We start from the raw sequence: 21,621 nt of genomic DNA on the forward strand, positions 1-21,621 counted from the left end.
CTCAGCCAGTCAGGTGGGTGTGCATGTCAGGAGCTGTGGGAGGAAGTTGTGCTGTTGGAGAGACTGAGTAGTACACACCATATCAGGCACAAGGAAGGAGGCCCTGAGGTAAGGGTGAAGTGGAGCTTGAGGAAGTGAGGGCTGCTGTGGTGGAAGTAGCCCAGGGAATTGTACACGTCATGTTTCTAAAATGTCAGCTACCATAGCTGATACTATTAGGGTCCCTGGGCTTGAGCCCGGAGTAGAGGGTGGGCCCAGGCTCCCCCCCCTTTGCCCCCTGATTAATCACTGAGACTGGGAGACAACAGAGAGGCCCTGTGCAAGGAAGGATAACTTCTCCTCACCTCCCTCGCTGGCTTATGATGAAAATGGCTCAGTAGATTGTGACCCTTGTCTCTAGAGAGACAAGGGTTACGTGGAAGGTCACAGTGAGCCTCTGAGGCTAGCGAAATCCGCCAGGAAACGTGGGACCCATGGAGGCAAGGACAGAGCTTTGTCACACTACTTAAGGCTGAAGCATGGCTCCTGATGGTGAGAGCCAGAACATCAGCCCCCCATTCCCTTCAGTGGCGCTAGTCCGGCAGCTGCCTGAGAAGCAGCATCACAGGGAGGAAGCTCCATCAGGATTCCTTACATTCCCACACCTCCCTCACAGTTCCATTAAAACGTACCAATGCAAACGGGCTCTCGCAGGGATTGGGTTAGGGTGCGCTTAGACAAGGGGGCTTGGAACATGCTGGGTAAGTTAACATGCTACATGTGGGTTTACCAATGTATATAAAAGAGGCCCTCATTTCAGTTGTCTCCTGCTCTTCCCCACCATTTCTACGTTGCCTGTACTCCTGGAATGTGAGCTCCTTGGGGCCGGGAGCCTCTTTGAATGGTAGGCAGCGCCCAGCATACAATGTACAGCATCAGCATACAAAAAATAGATTTTCCTATGAAATCCATGGACCCGCTACTTTTCTATCTGGCCACTAGATGTCTCAGTCACTCTACAGAGGACAGTGCATTTATCAGAAGGTAAAGAGTTGATTCTCAATTGAGCACCAGGCATGGATAGTTGAGAGTGGTTCTCAGCCAGAGGTACATGTATCCCTGGGGTATTCAGAGGTTTTCAAGAGGGTACTCAACTCATCTAGATGAGTGTCTCTCAACCTGGTGGTTGCGGCCCACAGGGGGGTCATGGGCTATGTTCTCTCTAAGGTGCACACCTGCATGGCCACACAGAGGGCCATCAAGGGCTGTGCACCAGCCCTGTAGGCGCACACACAGGTGAGCGTGGAGGATGTGTAAGATGGGTGGGGGCGGTGAGATGAGGTGAGGGTTGGTGATGGGGGCTTGGGAGAGGTTGGGGTGTGCAGGGCTATGGGGGGGAAAGATGCCTCTCTCCCAGCCCCAGGGCTGTGGTGGGGAGAGAGGGCTCCCTCGGCAGCACTGTACACAATTTATTATTAAACATTGCAATTTATATTAAAATCTGATCTGATCTTGGAGTTTACATTATTTATCAGCTTTGAGACCTGCTGCTGCTCCTACAACCAGACAATAGAAAATGACATTTTTCTTACTTTAGTACAATTGAACTGAAATGTAAAATAACTTTTAAAAATAGCTAATACGTTTAAAGAAATACATTGTTTCTTTCATTGAGAAAAAGTTACCTGACCTCTGTGCTCTTACCCTGTGCACTTGGGGACCAGACTACTTTGTCATAAAGCTACTATGAGAGAAATAATAGCATCAGTACAATTTCTCCATTTGTAGAAAGGAGCTGATAATTACTTGCTTCAAAATAGTTATTGTGTGGCTGAATTAATTCAAATGTATAAACTTATCTGATGGCCTCAGAAGGAAGAGGTGCAAATTATTAGTAGTTTTATTATTACGCCTCCATTAACTATGTTGGGTTTGGGGTTTTTTGAAGGGGGGTGGGTGTTATGTGGACTGGATGGTTCAGGAAACTAATGGGATATGAAACCTTTAGTTAATCAGAATCCAAAGCAATAAACCAATATTAATAAAAATACATTACACTAATATTAATATAAAGCTATTATGTATCATTTGTGTTTATACTTCCTTCCCTCCTTTTTTCCCTTTCTGCTGACTGTATATTTTGGTGTATCTTATTCTCTCTCCCACACATCTGTTCACACTCACTTCCCCACACACCCACATAGCCATTCACACACACTGTTTCTCAGGCCTATAAGAGGCACCTACTCACACTTTTGGGGATGTCTTTCTGATGCTGGAGGTGGGGAGAGAGTATTTCTTGTCTCTGTGAGAGAAGGGGCTGCTATAGAAAGGTCCTTTCCTTTTCTCCTTGCTAGATCTTTAGGCTTAGGGCACTGGTCTGCACTGCACTCAGTTTACTGTGCTTAGTTTAGCCTTAGCCCAGGCAGTGAGCCGAGTTACAATCAGCCACTCATCATGGATTCGGATGGAGAAGGGGACAAAGGGGAGGGTGCTGCAGTTGGGAGGGGGAAAGGGAGGTGCAGGATTGGTCAGTAGTTGCTCTGAGGACAGGAACAGGGAGGAGAGGGCACTAGAATCCTGGGAAGGGCAGAGGGAGAGAGCTGCAGAAATGAAAGTAATTGTTTATATTTGTCTCCCACCTGCCATAGGTAGCAGCAGGGTCTCCCCCTAGAGCACTGCTTGCTCAGGTGATGGGTATTTTTATTCATATAAACATGTAATCCTTTTATGAATGCTTTTATAAACTCTTGTTTATATAGTGGCCATGAGTTCCACAAATCAATTGTTCATTATTTTAAAATGTTTCCTTTTATCAGTTTTAGATGTGTTGCTTTTCGTTTTTATTGAATGCCATCTTGTTCTTGTATTAAGAAAGGGTAAAACAGGAGCTCCCAATTTACCTTCTCTATCCCATTCGTTATTTTATGCAATTCTATTATATCCTTTCTTATCTATGCACTCTCTAATCTAAATACACCTCTACCCCGATATAACGCGACCAGATATAACATGAATTTGGATGTAATGCGGTAAAGCAGTGCTCCGGGGGGGCAGGGCTGCATGTGCCGGTGGATCAAAGCAAGTTCAATATAACATGGTTTCACCTATAACGCGATAAGATTTTTTTGGCTCCCGAGGACAGCGTTATATCGGGGTAGAGGTGTAGTACTAATCTTTCTTCACGTGGAAGTTTTCTCATGACTTCCCACATTATCTGATGAAGTCACAATGGCTCCCAGATCTCAGCATTACCTCTATATTGGTGCTGCACATAACAAAATTCATTCCACACACGGATGGAAAAAATTAGAGGGAACATTGGTCATGGGATGGGGTTAGAGGATTGCAAGTGGAGGGTTGGCGTTAGGAGGTGGCAAGCAGGGGAACTGCCCAGGTCCCGTGAAGCTACGTTACATGCTTGAGCCAGGGCTTTGGCTTCAGACAAGGCTCACGAGTGAAAAACAGGCTCAAGTATCACACTGAAATTTCAGTACAACATTTATATTCCAACTGATTTATTTTATAATTATATGGTCAAAATGAGAGTAAGCAGTGTTTCAGTACTAGTGTGCTGTAACCCTTTTGTAGTTTTAGATCTGATGATGTAAGCAAATAGTTTTTAAGAGAGGTGAAAGTTGGGGTGTGCAAGACAAATCACACTCTTGAAAGCGGTAGTCTGGAAAGGCTGAGAATCAATGAGAGGGACCTCTGACTCCTAGCTCTCTCGACTTGATCCAGTGGTATCAGTGGATACTGGAAATCCATCCTAGCTACTATGAGTGCTTCCTCGCTGGCTGCCTTCCTTGTTAACAATGACAGTTCCCAGTGCTCAATCTTGTTGTTGTTTCTTGTCATAATGATCTGACATTTCTTTAGGGCTTTTCATCTAGAAGGATCACAAAGCATTTTACAAATGTAACAAACTGATATACAGACTACATACAGGGATCCTTTCATCTACCTCTGGGATGGACCCACTTGAATTTACCTTTATTTTTGCAGTATGTGTCCATTCTATTTACAAATCAACACATCTGAGTGCCATGCACTGCAGGCTCGTATGGCAATTAGCCAATGATTCGGCTACACTTACAATTGCCACCTCCAACTAGGAAGGTACAAACTGAAAAGATCCTAGAAGATTGGAGAAAGACAAAAGTGGGACTGATCCTCAGAAAAAGTGGAGTGTGAATCCAGCAATTACATGGATTCTGGTCTTGTTCACACTAGTTATTATAAATTACAGTAGCCACATATGGCGGGCCATGAATGCTCACAAAATTGGGGATTGGGGTGCGGGAGGGGATGAGGGCTCTGTCTGGGGGTGTGGGCTCTGGGGTGGGGCCGGAAATGAGAAGTTCAGGGTGCAGAAGGGGACTTCGGACTGGGGCAGGGGTGCGGGGGGGGCTCTGGCTGGGGGTGCGGGCTTTGGGGTGGGGCTGGGGATGAGGGGTTGGGGGTGCAGGAGGGTGCTCTGGGCTGAGACTGAGGGGTTCAGAGGGCGGGAGCAGAGGGTTGGGGGATGGGAGATCAGGGGTGCAGGCTCTGGGCAGCGCTTACCTCAAGCGGCTCCCAGAAGCAGTGGCATGTCCGCTCTCTGGCTCCTATGCATAGAGGCAGCCAGGGGGTTTTGCGTGCTGCCCTGTCCTCAGGCACCACCCCACAACTTCCATTGGCCGTGTTTCCTGGCCGTGTTTCCTGGCCAATGGGAGCTGCAGGGGCAGCTCTTGGAGCAGGTGCAGTGTGAGGAGCCCCCTGGCTGCCTCTATGTGTAGGAGCCAGAGGAGGGACATGCCCCTGCTTCCAGGAGCTACACGGAGTGGGGCAAGTCCCTGACCCTGCTCCCCAGCTGGAGCACCGGAGCAGGGCAAGCCCCGGACCCCACTCCCCAGTGTGAGCTTGAGGGCCGGATTAAAATGTCTGGAGGGCCGGATGCAGACCCTGGGCTATAGTTTGCCCACTCCTGGTTTAGTTTCAGGCAAAATGCAACAGCGACAACAATTTAGTGTATCAACCAATCAAAAGGAAGGGCAAGGGAGGACGAGGGTACCAATGGAAGAGGAACACATGGGTACACAGGCTATAGGTGCATATTATCATGTTTCCAGTCAGTGTGGTCTCTTAATTTATAAAAAAGACATAAATAAATAAACTGGGCACCAAGACATTCTACACCCGCCATTATCCACTGGTGATTTCCTGTGGGGATATGGTGGTAGGAGTGGGGCTTGAGGAGGAGAGAGTAGTGGCCTTCTGGATCAGTTCAGGGAGGGTGTCCTATGCACAGTGAGGAGACATGGAAGGAGGCACAATGGTGCTTGTGGGAGAAGTGGCCAAATGGACAATGGAAGCTGGTTTCACTGGTGGAGCGGAGTGGATGGGGAAGGCAGCACACCAAGGTACAAATGCAGGTAAGTAGGGACAAGCAGAGCTGTGCAGGGCCTTACAGGGGAGGACAAGAAGCTTGAATATGATGTGGTGGAGAAAGCAGAGCCAGCAGAGGGCAAGGGCCAAGAAGATGACCTTAGGAGCAGCACCCTGAATGGAGCCAAGGTCTGCGAGAGGGTGTCAGGGAGGCTGGAGAGCAAGAGGTTCTAGAAATGAAGGCAGCAAATGATGAGGGCCTGGTCAAGAGCTTTAATGGTTCAGATTGTGATACTAGTGTAATTCCATTGACTTTCGTGCAGCTACACTGGATTTACACTAGAGCAGCCTCACTCCCCATAACTCTGCCTTCAATCCCTAATCAAATAATGGAACCAGGAGTAGAAAGAAAAGTCTCGACTCCCTAGAGGGCAATGTGAGCAGTAAGCAACATTGGCGGAGGGGTGGGGGTGGGGGTTATAAAGAGCAAATCATGTCAGGTGCAACTGATTTTTTTTTTTTTAATTTGGAGCGGAACAACTGGCTGCTGCTAATGCTCTGCTCAGAGGAGGTGAAGGTCAAGACATTGACTTCAGCACAGTAGAGTCTGCCGGAGGCTGTCATTCAAATTCTCAAGCCCTTTGAGGAATTAACCCATGAGAGAAGTTTGGGAGACACTTGTGTATCTGACATGGTGCTAGCTGTCAGGACTCTGACAGTCCATCTCAGCAATAAAGTGCCAGACCAGAGTGTCTGGGCCATGAAAAAGGGAACTGTAACTTCTACAGCAACTTGCAGCCATCCTCAGGCTTCACAGCACAGAAACAGAGTAACAGGAGTGCAGACTGCATGCTTTTGAGTTCCCCATGCTCACTTCTGAATCTCACCAAGAAAATCATGACAGAGTTGCCATATATAGGCTGGCTGGCTGGCTGGCAAACACCAGTAGAGAAGGTGAAAGAGAGAGTGTCATCTAGTCCCCAAGAAAAGCTGCTTGAAATTTCAAGCGTGTACAGCTTCTGGGAACCAAACTTAACAGACTTATGGGATCCAGTGGCTATGAATGCTTTCCAACAATGAGATGGCACTCTCCCTCCCTCACCCACTATTCCCCACCCAGGGGACAAGGCTGGGGTTAGCAGTATAATGCGATCAGATTTTTGTCATTCCATAAAACTAGCTCTGCCTTTCTTGGAGTTCTGTCAGGCTTTGGATGCTAAGGATGAGACAAGAGAGATCAGCTGCTGCTTGAACATGCACAGACTTGTGCACTATAATGTGCCTATGGCGGATTTCATGTGCTAGTGGTTATGTTTCTGAATTCTCCACCATGCTTTTCTGCAGTTGTTCATGTCTGCTGTACAACAATATGCATTTGGTCTCATGGAGAGCTTTAGGAGTGCCAAGATCTCTGCCAAGATAGTCTTCCTGCCTTATGGCAACCTCCGTCTTTGGATTCATCCACTGGCTCCCTGTTTTCCATCACATCAATTCCAGTCCAAATCCTCACCTTCCAGGACCTTTACCACTCTGCCCCACCTTCCTTATCCACTCTTCTCTCTTCGGCTAGACACCAGCCTCACCAACCCACTGGTCTACTTCTCTCCCAAACATCTCTGTGCCTTCTTCCACACTGCCCCCGATGCCTGGAACGCCCTGAGCTGACCTGCAAAGCAACCCGCTGCAGATTCCCTCCTCAGGATCTATTTCTACCAACCATTGATGGCTTCTGTGACACTGTACCCCATATTCGTCATAGTAATATTATAATATGGTTGTGGCATAATTATGATGCATTTTGTAAAAAATAAGTCATGTGAGGTGTCATTGGAAAAGTTATGATTTGCTGAATATAATTATCCTATTTGTATATATATCATTTTTGTATCTGAAGTTATAAATACTGACTATGTATCTGTACTTCAAATGTAGTTACACCTGGGTAACCCCCACTAAACAAGATGATTTCAGTCTAGATGGCTGGTTGGGAAGAGCCTATTCAGGGCAATGAGACAAAGCTTTTGATACAGTCTCCCACAGTATTCTTGCCAGCAAGTTAAAGAAGTATGGGCTGGATGAATGGACTATAAGGTGGATAGAAAGCTGGCTAGATCATCGGGCTTAACGGGTAGTGATCAATGGCTCCATGTCTAGTTGGCAGCCCGTATCAAGCGGAATGCCCCAAGGGTCAGTCCTGGGGCCGGTTTCGTTCACTATCTTCATTAATGATCTGGAGGATGGTGTGGACTTCACCATCAGCAACTTTTCAGAGGACACTAAACTGGGAAGAGTGGTAGATATGCTGGAAGGTAGGGATGGGATACAGAGGGACCTAGACAAATTAGAGAATTGGGCCAAAAGAAATCTGATGAGGTTCAACAAAGACAAGTGCAGAGTCCTGCACTTAGGACGGAAGAATTCCATGCATTGCTACAGACTAGGGACCAAATGGCTAGGCAGCAGTTCTGCAGAAAAGGACCTAGGGGTTACGGTGGACGAGAAGCTGGATATGAGTCAACAGCATGCCCTTGTTGCCAAGACGGCTAACGGCATTTAGACTGTATAAGTAGGGGCATTGCCAGCAGACCGAGGGATGTGATCATTTCCCTCTATTTGACATTGGTGAGGCCTCATCTGGAGTACTGCTGCTTTCAACTACCTGAAGGGGGTTCCAAAGAGGATGGATCTAGACTGTTCTCAGTGGTAGCAGATGACAGAACAAGGAGTAATGGTCTCAAGCTGCAGTGGAGGAGGTTTAGATTGGATATTAGGAAAAACTTTTTTTCACTAGGAGGGTGGTAAAGAACTGGAATGTGTTACCTAGGGAAATGGTGGAATCTCCTTCCTTTGAGGTTTTTAAGGTCAGGCTTGATAAAGCCCTGGCTGGGATGATTTAGTTGGGGATTGGTCCTGCTTTGAGCAGGGGGTTGGACTAGATGACCTCCTGAGGTCCCTTCCAACCCTGATATTCTATGATTAGGGAAAACGACAGGCCTTAGGAGAAGCTTATCTCCCACCTGGTGGTCCTTCCTGAGAACACTCCAGACAAACACTAAGTAATGGCTTCTAAGACTCTACAAAGACGTGTGACCAGGCCACATGTTTCTGGACTCCATCTTGGGATGTCAGTATTTTTCCACATACCCATCTGGGAACCAGGTTTTGAAAGAAAGGGTTCCCGCCCTATGCTAAAGCTATACAAGGCAGGGAATGACATCATCTGTGGCTCTTCACTCCCAACAAAAGAAGACTCCTGGAAACACCTGAGGAACAAAGACTGAACTGGGGGAAGTGCTGGACCCAGGCTCATGGGATTTCTAGCCTGTGTATGAAACACCTGGGGAATCCAAGCTGCAAAGCAAGAGCCGCTTCTGCCTGAAGAATCTACAAGTCTCCCTGTACCATCAGTTAGGGTCAGAATTTGTTATTCATACCCAGTTTATTTAGTATATTAAGTTTAGTTTGCATTTTTTCTTTATTTGCTAGGTAATCTGCATTGATCTGTTTGCTATCACTTAAAATCTATCTTTTGTAGTTAATAAAATTGTTTTTGTTTTAATCTAAACCAGTGAGCTTTGACTGGAGTGTTTGGGGAAAATCTCTGCTTGGTTACCACAAATGTGCATTGTTCTCTGCACATTGAGGGAGAGGCAGACTAGGTATTAAACCTGTATACTGGCCAGATTTGACCAGGGCAGGATGGTATTGCTCTGAGGTCCTAGGCTGGGAAGCTGGTGGTTAGAGAGCCAAAGGTGGATAGAAAATTGGCTAGATTGTCGGGCTCAACGGGTAGTGATCAATGGCTCCATGTCTAGTTGGCAGCCGGTATCTAGCGGAGTGCCCCAAGGGTCGATCCTGGGGCCAGTTTTGTTCAATATCTTCATTAATGATCTGGAGGATGGTGTGGATTGCACCCTCAGCCAGTTTGCGGATGACACTAAACTGGGAGGAGTGGTAGATATGCTGGAGGGTAGGGATAGGATACCGAGGGACCTAGACAAATTGGAGGATTGGGCCAAAAGAAATCTGATGAGGTTCAACAAGGACAAGTGCAGAGTCCTGCACTTAGGACGGAAGAATCCAATGCACCGCTACAGACTAGAGACCGAATGGCTAGTTAGCAGTTCTGCAGAGAAGGACCTAGGGGTGACAGTGGACGAGAAGCTGGATATGAGTCAACAGTGTTCCCTTGTTGCCAAGAAGGCCAATGGCATTTTGGGGTGTATAAGTAGAGGCTTGGCAAGCAGATTGAGGGATGTGATCGTTCCCCTCTATTCGACATTGGTGAGGCCTCATCTGGAGTACTGTGTCCAGTTTTGGGCCCCACACTACAAGAAGGATGTGGAGAAATTGGAGAGAGTCCAGCGAAGGGCAACAAAAATGATTAGGGGACTGGAACACATGAGTTATGAGGAGAGGCTGAGGGAACTGGGATTGTTTAGTCTACGGAAGAAAAGAATGAGGGGGGATTTGATAGCTGCTTTTAACTACCTGAAAGGTAGATCCAAAGAGGATGGATCTAGACTATTCTCAGTGATAGCAGATGACAGGACAAGGAGTAATGGTCTCAAGTTGCAGTGGGGGAGGTTTAGGTTGGATATTAGGAAAAACTTTTTCACTAGGAGGGTGGTGAAACACTGGAATGTGTTACCTAGGAAATCCCCTTCCTTAGAAGTTTTTAAGGTCAGGCTTGACAAAGCCCTGGCTGGGATGATTTAGTTGGGATTGGTCCTGCTCTGGGCAGGGGTTTGGATTAGATGGCCTCCAGAGGTCCCTTCCAACTCTGTTATTCTATGATTCTATAATTCATGTAACTACAGCTGGGTGTGTCCCTACCTGTGTGAATGCTGGTGAAAGTGCAGGCTGGAGGGCTTTGCAGCTTGTCACAGCAGTACAGTGTGAAAGAGAGCCCAGGCTGGTAGGTCAGAGGGTTTAATGGTACCTCAGTTCCAGGTGGCACCCTGGGGGGAACCTGTCACAACTTCATAAAGGTGGGGCTGTCAGGCATTGCAGGTATTTCTGCCTTCCTAGTGTTTGTTATACTCATGATCCTGTCTTGTTTCAAATTAGATGGTAAGATCTTCAGGGCAGAGACTATTACTGTCTTTGCCTTCCGTACTCAGTGCAATGGGGCCCTGATCCTGATGTGGGTTCGTGGGTGCTACTGCTAATGTATTTAAAGCCCTTACTCGCTAGGTTTTACTTCTAGTGCTAAGTATCTGCTATCACTTTAAAAAACTAAGCTGTATTTTGAATGCTGCACTTTCCTATTTCAGTTTTTCAAACTCAGATGTATTTCTCAAAGATGCAATAAGCTGGTATAGTGAAGAAATGAATTATTCCATTCAAGTTCAGGTAAAGAATTCCCTGTCTGATACAAAGTGTGAGGCCTGTCTCATTACCCAGCTTAATAGCTACAATCTGAGATTTTTTAGCCTTGTTTTTAGTGTCTGATGTTTCCACCTGGACTCGTCAGACGGAGATTTGCCCTCTGTCTTTAAGAAAGTTTGCCTCCAAATTGGAGGGAGCTGCTGGAGTGAAGGAACTTATTATGTTTTCAAGAATGACAGGAGAAATAACATCTGCTTCAGGCTTTTAAACTACTCTTCCTCTCCTTGCAACGCCCATGGGAAGAGGGAAGTAGGAGAACTTCAACAATGTAGCATCTTACGACTTATAGTCACAAAGACTCTTGCCATATGGCTGGGAGGGAGAAGAAAGCCCTACCCAGAGAACGTCTAACCTTAGTAGAAAGGCCACATGAGCCAGTCTATAAAAACCCAATGCACGGCCAATGAATTGTTTAAAGATAAGATGATGGGGGAGATTTTCAAAGTCACAGAAGGCCCATCAGATCTCCTTGAACATCGACAGCCGTTGTGCATCCAATGCCCCTTTGAAAATCTCCTCCAGTGTGTCTGGGCTTGGACCGGCACTCAGCTCTGTTCAGAGAAACCACAGTGCTGGAGTGACTGTGTAAAGCCCAGCATTCCTCCCAGTGCTTAAAGTGTGTGTGTTGGGGGGGGGGGGAATACTGCATAGGGGTCATGGACCCAGCAACAAAAGAGAAGTAAATTCAAATTAAAAACCAAGCTCAGTTGCTGGGGGGCACACTTGAGGTACTGTCTTACCAAAGCCACGATTCCCAGATGATAGACACCCCGCCCCAGACTTTTAGCACTGATTCTCCCAAACGCAGTCTGAAGTCAGGAGCAACTGCAGCCAGGGAGGGGAAAAGGGATTCAATATTCCCCCAAGCCCTTCCTCTACCCTGTTCATTTCCAGCCCCAGGCACAGGTCACTCTAGGCAAAAAGATCCCACCCAAAGGCGCTCCCTCTCTTTCCCTCACCTCCTGCATTTGCTGGCAGCTGCAGGGATTGTACTCGGCGATGGAGCTGTGTGTCAGGGGAGAGCCGGTGTGATGGTGAGGAGGCAGATGATGGTATGTAAGGATTTTTTAAGGGAGCCATCAAGCTGTACCGTGCCTTGCTGAACAGTGTTGTCAATGTCTTTGTCCTTCCCTTCTCCTTTTGAGGTCTGAACGCCTCTGAGATGGGCGGGGGGTAATTTCCACCCAAGGAGATGTACACACACTAGGTCTGATTGAGCTAGCATGGTTAGGTCTACTGGAGCTAGAATTTACCCCGCCAGTTGGTTTGTTTCTCTTCCCTCCTTGTCATGTCCCATCTAGATTTAGATCGGCAGGTCTTGGAGGCAGGGGCTGGGCCTGTACATGTTTCATGAAGTGCTACACACTTTTTGGTGCTTTAAAAATAAGCAATCATTGAAATTTTATACTTTGTGCCATATAATCTGACCTGAAAAACCAGTTCAGCCTGGCTTGGGTCTGATGCAGCCACATGGACTGAGAACCTGCCAAGGGTGAAGATAAACAGCAAGGTGGAAATGGGCTGTAGGGCTAGTATCTGATTCAGCATCTTTATTAGTGATCTGGAATGGGGAGGTTAATGATGTTCACAGATGATACTAAGGAGGAGCTACATAAGCACACTTCTCTGTCTTCAGTGGGGTATCTATCCTACTGAGCACTCACAAGTCTAAAGGTACCTAGTGCTTCATGAATAAGGCTATGATTTAGTCATGCATATTTTTGGTGAAAGCCACAGACAGGTCACGGGCAATAAATAAAAATTCACAGCACATGATCTGTCCGTGACTTTTATCAAAAAGACCCCTGACTAAATCTCTAATTCTGAGGCCCCGCTGCTCCCGAGGGCTGCTCTCCAGATGGCCTCCGGGTGTCGTGGGACTGCTGCTCCAGCTGCCTAGGGACCGCTGCTGCTCGGGCACTCCCCAGAGCCAGCCACATCAGCTGTTCTTCCAGCAGTCACTGAAGCCAGCCGCCCAGGGCCACCTGAGCAGTGGTCGGTGCGGCTAGCCCCATGGCAGCCCCCAGGACCACTGCTCGGATGCTCCCCCGGGCCGCCCCAGGACTGCTGCTTGCACGGTCCCTGGAGCCAGCCACCCAAGCAGTGGCTGGTGCAGCTGGCTCCTGAGTGGAGGCTCCCAGGACGGCTGCTCAGATGTTCCCTGAAGCCACCTGGCCCTGGGCCTCCCAAGCAGCAGCCGGTGCGGCTGGCCCCAGGGACCACCAGAGCAGCTGGCCCAGGTCACTCCAGCAGCGGCCGGTGCGGACGGCTGCGGAGCCCCCAAGCAGCAGGTCCTGAGGCCAGCTGCTGGGGTGGCCCTGAAGTCAGCTGCACCAGCTGCTGCAGAAGTTACAGATTCTGTGACTTCCGCGACCTCTGTGAAAGAATTGCTGCCTTATTCATGATCGTCAGTCAATTAAGGGCTTGATCATGCTCCCTTGAGCTGTGTCTGGATGGAACCTCCGTGCCTGGCTCTTGCCCTCCCAAGTAGAAGGGGCCCAGCTGTCTCCATGACAGCATCCTGTTCCTCTGGTCACTAGAGGGCACTCCACAGTTGAGGGGTGCATACAAGGAGGTGGGGAAATGCATCCTCCCCCTCCCAGCCCAGCAGAGCTCAGGGCTCCAAGGTAACATCCCACCCCATGATGGGATTCCCCTTTAAGGGGAGTTCCAGGCGAAGCCCTAGTAGTGTAGCTCAGTTGGAGCCAAAACTACCAAAGAACTGCTGCAGAGGCACAACCCCCCCCCTTCAGACTTCTCTAAGCTCCCCTGTACCAACATCCTCTGGGATCTGTGAAGATCCTGGGGAGTAAGCAGGGTTTGTGGTGCAGCCCCCTAGACTTGGGTGGGGGGAGGGGGTGCAAACTCCCTGAAGGAACAACTGGGGAGAAATGCCTTTGTCCCCCTCCTGATGCCCGAAGTGCTTTGGCACAGGGAGACTGGGTCTCAGACTTCTGTAAAGCATCTAGTATCTTTTGGATGCTTGGGCCTGAATCCAGCAAAGCACTTAAACAGGTGCATAACCCCAGCATGTAAGTAGCCCCATATAAATCAATGGATACTACTCATGTGCTTAATGCAGTGGTCCCCAAACTGTGGGGTACACCCCCCTAAGAGGGCATGGAGGAACATTTGGGGGGCATGGCAGGCCCTGGCCCAGCCCCTGGGGGGCAAGGAGGGAGCACCACCCAAACCCACTCTGCCCCCAGCTCTGTGGCCAATGGCCCCATTCCTGGTCACAGCCCCAGCTGCAGCTCTGGTCCCGGCCCTCACCGCGGCCCTGTTCCTGGCCATGGCTCCGCTCCTGATTCTTGCTCCCCACTGAAGCTCCCTGGGAGGCACAGACCAGGTAAGTGGGGGCACAAGTGAAAAAGTTTGGGGACCACTTCCTTAATGTTATGCATATACTGTACTGGCTCAGGGTCTCTCTGCCTCTCCCTCAATACATAATAAATAAAAATCCTCACACACTCTTATGAGGTGAGTCAGTATTATCCCATTTTACAGATGGGGAAACTGATGCATGGAGACCTTTTCATGACTTGCCCAAGATCACATAGTAAGTCAGTGGCAAAGATGGAACTTGAATCCGTATCTTCTGTTTGCTAGTCCCATGCAAAAGCCATAAAAGAAGCTGTCACTTGGGGTTAGAAAAATAGCAAAGTAAGCGCAGGTCTACACTTAAAACGCTGCATTGGTGTGGCTGCACCACTGTAGTGCTTACATGAAGACACTCTTACACACACAGCCCCACAGAGAGCTCTCCTATCGGCCAAAGCAGGGACCTGTGCTGAACAGAATGAGGATCCCAAACGGGTGCTGCAGCAACGTACTTGCTCTCCAGTAGCCTGTTTACTCCCTGCCTCTGGCGGAGAGGCAGGGAATCAGAATGAAGAGCGTTTAGCTTCCAAATGCTGCAATTTGCCAACTATTTCCATTACACTGGGAACTTTTGCTAGATAAATATATCAACACCCTTTTTGATGGGCTAATGCCTCCTGCTGCTGAGTTGGGAAGTAGCCATCTATTATCCTCTTGAGACAAAGTGGATTTTCCTGTGAGAGTCTCAGCCAGCCTCACACCTGCCTGCACTTATTATCTGTATTATTTAGATAGCATCATCACTTTCCCTTCAGGTTCCTTTGCGGGAGAAGTTTCTGGTGGCAGATGCTACGCTCATTCAGAGGGAATCTAGTTTTCGGAAGCTAAGCAAGCAGCTTTGTAAAGGGGGGCTGTGTAGAATAGCAGGGGCTTCTATAAAACCTGGAGCAGCCTAGGAGAATGAATTACAAGCCAGGTACTGGTCAGATACCAAAGGCACTTTCCTTCCACACTAGCCCTTTGAAACTGCAAACACACAGCTCCTTTCCCACAGACACTGCCCCAGAGCGAATAGGATTTTGCAAACCTCGATTGAAAAGGGGGTTACATGCACACAAGTAGAAGGTATTGTTATTGGCACCATTAACCAAACTGACTAATTGCCTCTTCTATTCTATTTAGCTTTTTATACATCTTCCAGGCACCTCAGCATCTTCCAGTGATGCCTTGAGCGACATGACTAGCATCTATCATGCATAGTTTGACTATTCGTTCTCTTTAGCCACACTGTCTAATTACTGATCCCCAAACTTTAGCAGAGGGCTGAGTTGTAAGGGAAAGTCCACAGAGCCCTTCTCTTTGTGGCCACCTCAGATTTTCAGACCCACCTGAAGTGGCTCTGCAATATCTGTGAAATATTGGGGGTCAAAATCTTTGGCTAAATCCTAACCAGCCACTGCCCCTCCCAGAAACAACTATCTGTTAATCCTGCCTGGCTGCTATTGTCTGATCAAAGCAGGACAGTACCCTGAATAAGAAAAGTCCAGGGATGCTCCTTACCTGAGTGATGAAGAGTGTCTCACCCACTAAGTTGGAGAGAAGGTAGCTGAAGTAAACCTGATCCAGGCATGATGCTGGCTAGGAACAGCCCTTCATCTGGAATGATTCCAGCCTCCTCCTTTCAGGGTGGATCCTTTAGCTGCTTTGCTTGGAAGCCTTAGGTGGTCAGTGACAGCACCAGGTATAGCACTGGGGACCGCGCCTCAGCGCAGCCAGAGACAGCACTGGAAATGTGCATCAGCATAGCCAGACACAGCATTGGAGATGTGCATCAGCACAGCCCTCTAGCTGCAGCAAAACCCTACTTCCCATTTGTGTCAAGAGAGCCCAGCGTTCACTCACTCTAGCACTCCAGCTGCGGTGTGATCAGCTGCAAACATTCCCGAATGAGAGCTGCACGTTGCCCGATTACTGCTCCTTCCCACAAGGTTTGTCTTGCTAATTCAGCTAAGGACTCAGAAATGCTGCCTTTTTCATTCTCTTTCTTTTTGCTGCCTTTCCCTTGGCACTGCTGCTCCCGCAAACACCCTGGGAAGAAAAGAGGTAGGGCTGCACAGCAGAATTTCAAGAAAAAGACAAACTGGGTTGCTCTGTGCCGGTGCTAAGGGTCAAGGAGGCCCAGCTCTGGTACTGTCTCTCACTGGGACAGCCAGTGTGCTCTCTGCTCCAGTGGGACAGGGCTGGCTCAGTCCACCTGGGAATCCTGGAGCCAGAGCTTGGCTGTTTATTTTTGTGGGATGGAAAAGCTGAGCTTCTCCTTTACGTGGGATTTCTTTCTTAAAGCATAGAGTTTGTATAGAATTAAAACTAAAGGGCCTGATTCAGATCTCCTTCACTAGACTTCCACCAGGGTAAAACCTGTGTGAGTTCAATTGGGTTAATCCTGATCTACACCAGCATGAAGTGAGATTGGAGCCGAGCCAAGCCTCAATAGCCTACCTACTCCCATAACCCTTATCCACTCTCAACCTGCATTCCAAAGAGCTCATACAGTGCCCCAACCTGCCAACTCCTTCCCCACTCCCCCAAGCCCACCACAACTTCTCTCCCCTCACCCCAACAGCTCCCCAGGCCTCTCCCAATACCCCTAAACTGCTTCCCCAAACAGCTTCCCTCTACTGCTTCCCTCATACTCTCAAACTGCATCTCTGCTATGACCACAACCCACTCAAACCTCCTCAAGCCTCACCCATACTATGCTCCAGCATCCCCGAACAGCTTTCATGCTGCACTCTCACCTTTCCGTTGTCATGTCCCTGACAGCCCTAGGTCACTGCCCTGCCATTTCACCTCCCATGGGGCTGTGCCGCCAACAGCCCCAAGTGTTCCAGTGCTGTTACCCCAAGACTTCTCCTCAAATCCTCACAGCGCTCCCATGCCACATTCCTGGACCCCCAAAACCACTACCACATCCCTACATGGTTTCGATAGCATGACCTCCCCCCCGCCTCCACGGAAGCCATCTCTCTGATGCTATACCCCAACATGCTCAAGAATATCCAGTTATCACAGGCAGTGCTAACATACATTTAGGAAAGGCTATTAAACCTGGCTGAAGCCCCAACGAATCTCCAGCTGTTAGAGATCAGGGTGAGAGCGGACATGGGGGGGAGGGTGCGGGAGAAGAGATTTTATCCCACATGTGCCTACTTACACCTTCCTCTGAAGCATCTGGTACTGGTTGCCGTCAGAGATAGGATACTGGGCCTTGGCTCTGATCCAGTCTGGCAATTCCTGTGTTCAAAGCATCCTAGTGCCATGCTGCATCCCCACATGCTCACAGTGGTTCTATGCCACCCCCAAAGCCAAACTGCCCTGATCCCACATCTCCAGTAGGCCTCTACGCCCAATGTCATGGCCCTGCCCAGGCTAAAGCTCTGACTTCTCAGCAGGATTTGTGTTTCCTGTAAATGCTCAGAGGAGGGTCTAGACTAACCTCTCCCACCACGTGATTTCTGCTTCCCACATACTCCATGAGTGGCTGGCAGGTTATTGCAAATGTATAGACATTTCTGATGGCCTAGCTCCCAGGTGCCACCTGAGTTCTGACTGGGAGAATGAGACAGAGATAGAATCTTTTCTGCTCACACTTTGGAGGCTTGTTTCTGGGTATGTCTACTCTGCAACTAGACACCCACGGCTGGGCCGTGCTCCACTGGCTGCAGTCCAGGCTCTAGGACCCTCAAACCTCGCAGGGTCCTAGAGCTCTGGCTGCAGCCTGAGCCCAAATGTCTACACCACAGTTAAACAGCCCCTTAGCCAAAGCCCCACAAGCCTGAGTCAGCTGGTGCAGGTCAGCTGCAGGTGTCTAGTTGCAGTGTAGACATACCCAGAAACAAGTCTCCAAAGTGTGAGCAGAAAAGTTTCTATCTTTGTCTTATTCTCCCAGTCAGACATACCCTCTCTTTCTAGCCACAGCAGTGAGATCATTTAACAGGAATAGCATGGAGGTGAGCCATTGGATTGAGCTGGATAACAAGAGCAACACAGCCCCTGAACTCCCCATCTGTGATTTCTGCGTCTGACACAGGAGTCCAACTCTGACCGACTGTCAGCTCATTTAAGGCCTGATAGCTCATCTCCTCCATCACCAATAGAAAGGGTGTGAGCCAGCCTTATGCACATTCATTCCCGCAGCACATGGTTACCTTCTAGGGAATCTCGCCGGAGCCCAGAGTTGCTACTAATAACAAAGCAACACCCCCAAATAGAATGGTTCCCCATGGCCAGATCCCACCCAACACCAGGCAGCGTCGGTAGAGGATTCTTAAGAGCAAACCTCAGATGGGCTCAAAGCAAACCCCTGCATACAGACACCCCTGGATTTGGGGTAAGTTTGTAATCCAAACCTGGATCCAAATTCAGAATTGGTGGCAGACCTCCAACCTATAGTTGGCTGAACCAAAATGCAGGGTAACAATAAAACAAGGAGAAGGAGATGGGACTCTCCTTTTGCAGCCCTAGGAGCAACGAGGTTTGGTGCCAAATGCGTTAGCTCAGTGAAAATCCTAGATCACGATCCTGACTACACGTCACCAGGAGCAGCTAGAATCTATGGGCACAGTTTCAGCTGGCACATGGCTGGAGACAGGGTGCCCACACTCCTGTTTGCCTTGGTTATCAAGCCACTTGCAGCAAGATTCAGGCAACATGTGCTGATTAAAGGTAAACAGAGAGGGCTTGTAAGGGACAAAGCCTTGTTATACTAGAACGACCCGTTGGCTTATATGGCAAGGTCTTGGGAAGAGCTCTTGCAAACCTTTTCCAGAAAACAGAAGTTTAAAGGACTCTGGGGTCTGACAGTAAATTACCATAAAAGTGAGCTCTTACTGTACGTCTCAGCAAAACCCCACTGCCGAAATCACTGGAGAGCCCCAAAGAAAAGGTCGCCAGCCAGATGAAATACCTTGATATACAGCTTGCTAATTCCTGTCAAACCAGTTTGAATTTACATTATGATAAGCTGCTGAAACGCACGCGGAAAGGACTAGATGGATGGGTAATCAAAACAGCAATATTACCAAAGTATAATAGTCTCTGCCACAGCAGCCCCATCAAAATCCCCACAAGCTGCTTTTGTCAATTCAATGGAGCCGCTCTGCCCTTCATATGGGCCACACGCAATCACCGGATTAAAATGCAGGCACTGTAATTACCCAGACAGGGTGGGGGATTAGCCCTCCCAAACTTCTACAGGTACTACTTAGCAGCAGAGCTGCAGCTCTGTGTCCCCTGCTTTGATGACGATAAGATGACATTAACATCCTGAATCAAAGACTCTGACCCAGGATGTCTCTTTGCTGGAGTTGTGTGTGTGAGAGGGTGTGTAAAAACAGCTTAGCACCATGATGATCTGATAACTTTTTTGAATGCAGGCCAGCGTGCAGCTTTAAGAGAAAAGGGGAAAAGCACATGGAAACCTGTGGTCCAGTCACTCAGGTGGCTACATGCAAAAGGACTGGATGACCTAATAAAAGTTGGGGGGGGGAAGGGGGAGGAGGGAAGGAACCACATACAATACAGAAACATTTTTCATGCAAGGAACAAAAGAGGAATTCAGAAAGGATTGAAGCAATAATGTGCAAAGTCTCTTGCTCTGCTGAGCCTCACTGTGGATATTTATACGTCTAATGGGATGAATGAAATGGGCCCATTAGCAAAAAAAAAAAAAAAAAAAAAGGGAATAAGTGGTCCCCGATCTCAGCTTGAGTGGCAAGGAGACCTCTGGCAAGGACGCATGCAGTTAGAGGAAATGAGATCTCATTATATTATATACCAGTAGTTTTCAAACTGTGGGTCACAACCCAGTACTGGGTCACAGAATGTAAGGCACTGGGTTGCAGCAGCTCTGGTCAGCACCGCCGACCGGGCCGTTAAAAGTCCCATTAGCGGGGCTGCCCGGCTAAGGCAGGCTAGTCCCTATGTGTTCTGACACTGTGCTGCGCCCCCTGGAAGTGGCCAGCAGCAGGTCTGGCTCCAAGGTGGGGGTGGGGCACCACGGGGCTCTGAGCACTGCCCTGCCCCAAGCACCGGCACTCCCATTGGCGTGCCTCTGGGCCTAGGAGCTGGACCTGCTGCTGGCTGCTCCCAAGGTGCCGCACGGTCTGCGGTGCCAGGACAGGCAGGAAGCCGGCCTTAACACCCCTGCTGCGCTGCTGACCAGGAGCCACCTGAGGTAAGCCCACCCCCCCCAACCCTGCACCCCTCTACCTTGCACCCCTACTCCCTGACCCAGTCCTGAGCCCCCCCAAACCCGGAGCCCCTTCTGCACCCCAAACCAGGCATCCAGGTCCCACCCCAGAGCCTTCACTCCCAGCCCAGAGCCCTGATCCCCTCTCGCACCCCAACCCCCTGCCCCAGCCCTGAGCTCCCTCAAACCCAGAGTCCCCTCCTGCACCGCAAACCCCTCATCCCCAACCCCACCCCAGAGCCCTGACCCCCTTCCACACCCCAACCCCCTGCCCCAGCTCTGAGCCCCCCACCAAACCAAGCCCACTCCTGCACCCTAACCCGCTCCGGCCCCCCCTGCAGCCTTCACCCTGGCACCCCAACCATCTGCCCCAGCGCTGAGCCTCCTTCCCCCAAACCCCTCATCCCCAGCTCCACTGGGTCGTGGGCATCAATTTTCTTAAACTGGGTTGCCAGAAAAAAAAAAAAAAGAAGTTTGAAAACCACTGTTATATACCAGTGGACATATCACAGTGTAGCCATTAGACCACTCAAACAATGCCTCTGTTTAAAAACAAACTTACTATGGACAAACTACATGAATAAAAAGTCATGCTTTTGTTCTGGGGTTACTATGCATTGAAAGGAGATGGTAAATGGTACGTCAGATGTTAGAAGCACCATTGCCACTACGTCCTGTGCTTTGCATTCTTCATCTAACAGATAAAGCAACAAATAACTATGCCAGGACAAATCTGTTAACATTTCATTACTGGCAGCCAAAAACCTGATCTCGTTAAATGAGAAACCTGAACTCTCAGCAAACAGTAACAAGTGGTTATTTCAGATCAAGGGTTTAGTGCCAGTAAAAAAACACACACAAAAACCCCACCAAACAAGGGTCCAAAATAACTGGAAGGTTTTTCAGATGAGGATTCTGCTGCAGGACGTCCTCAAGGCAGCTGATTAGGCTAGGAAAGAAAAAAGATAAAAGGAAGAGGAATGACATCAGACTCAAGAGGATGTAAATGCTTTTGGGAAAAGCACAAACATCTCTAAAAGTCCAGACTCAGGCAGCTGTATTAAGCTGAGCCCAGACCACATCAGAAAGCGCCTGATTTGCTAAAGAGCTCAGCATCTACTTAGGCATCAAAATAAGTGGCCAGATTTTATGTATCTATTTATTATAGATTGGGGAGTGGGTGGAGGAATGTTGAAGTCAATATTTGAAGCGGATTAAAAAAAAAATCACTGGGTTAGTCAAGTGCAGAGAAGACTGTAGGGAACATCAGAGGAACTAATTACAGTTATTTGAGCAGTATGATGGGAGATGGA

The 21,621-nt window shown here is 48.8% G+C and overlaps 1 protein-coding gene across 2 annotated transcripts in view; it reads right to left on the reverse strand.

Moving 5' to 3' along the window:
* The window catches only part of SYNDIG1L (synapse differentiation inducing 1 like), a 33,392-nt gene extending 17,438 nt beyond the window's left edge, over nucleotides 1-15,954 (reverse strand). For both annotated transcript variants that reach the window (XM_084632357.1, XM_084632356.1), the window contains exon 1: nucleotides 15,619-15,954. The gene's annotated coding sequence lies outside the window, so the exon portion shown is untranslated. The remainder of the gene's footprint in view (nucleotides 1-15,618) is intronic.
* Nucleotides 15,955-21,621: the final 5,667 nt, after the last annotated feature.

This window comes from Lepidochelys olivacea (assembly GCF_965140295.1).
Source record: "Lepidochelys olivacea isolate rLepOli2 genome assembly, chromosome: 6".
In the NCBI taxonomy this organism is placed as follows: Eukaryota; Metazoa; Chordata; order Testudines; family Cheloniidae; genus Lepidochelys; species Lepidochelys olivacea.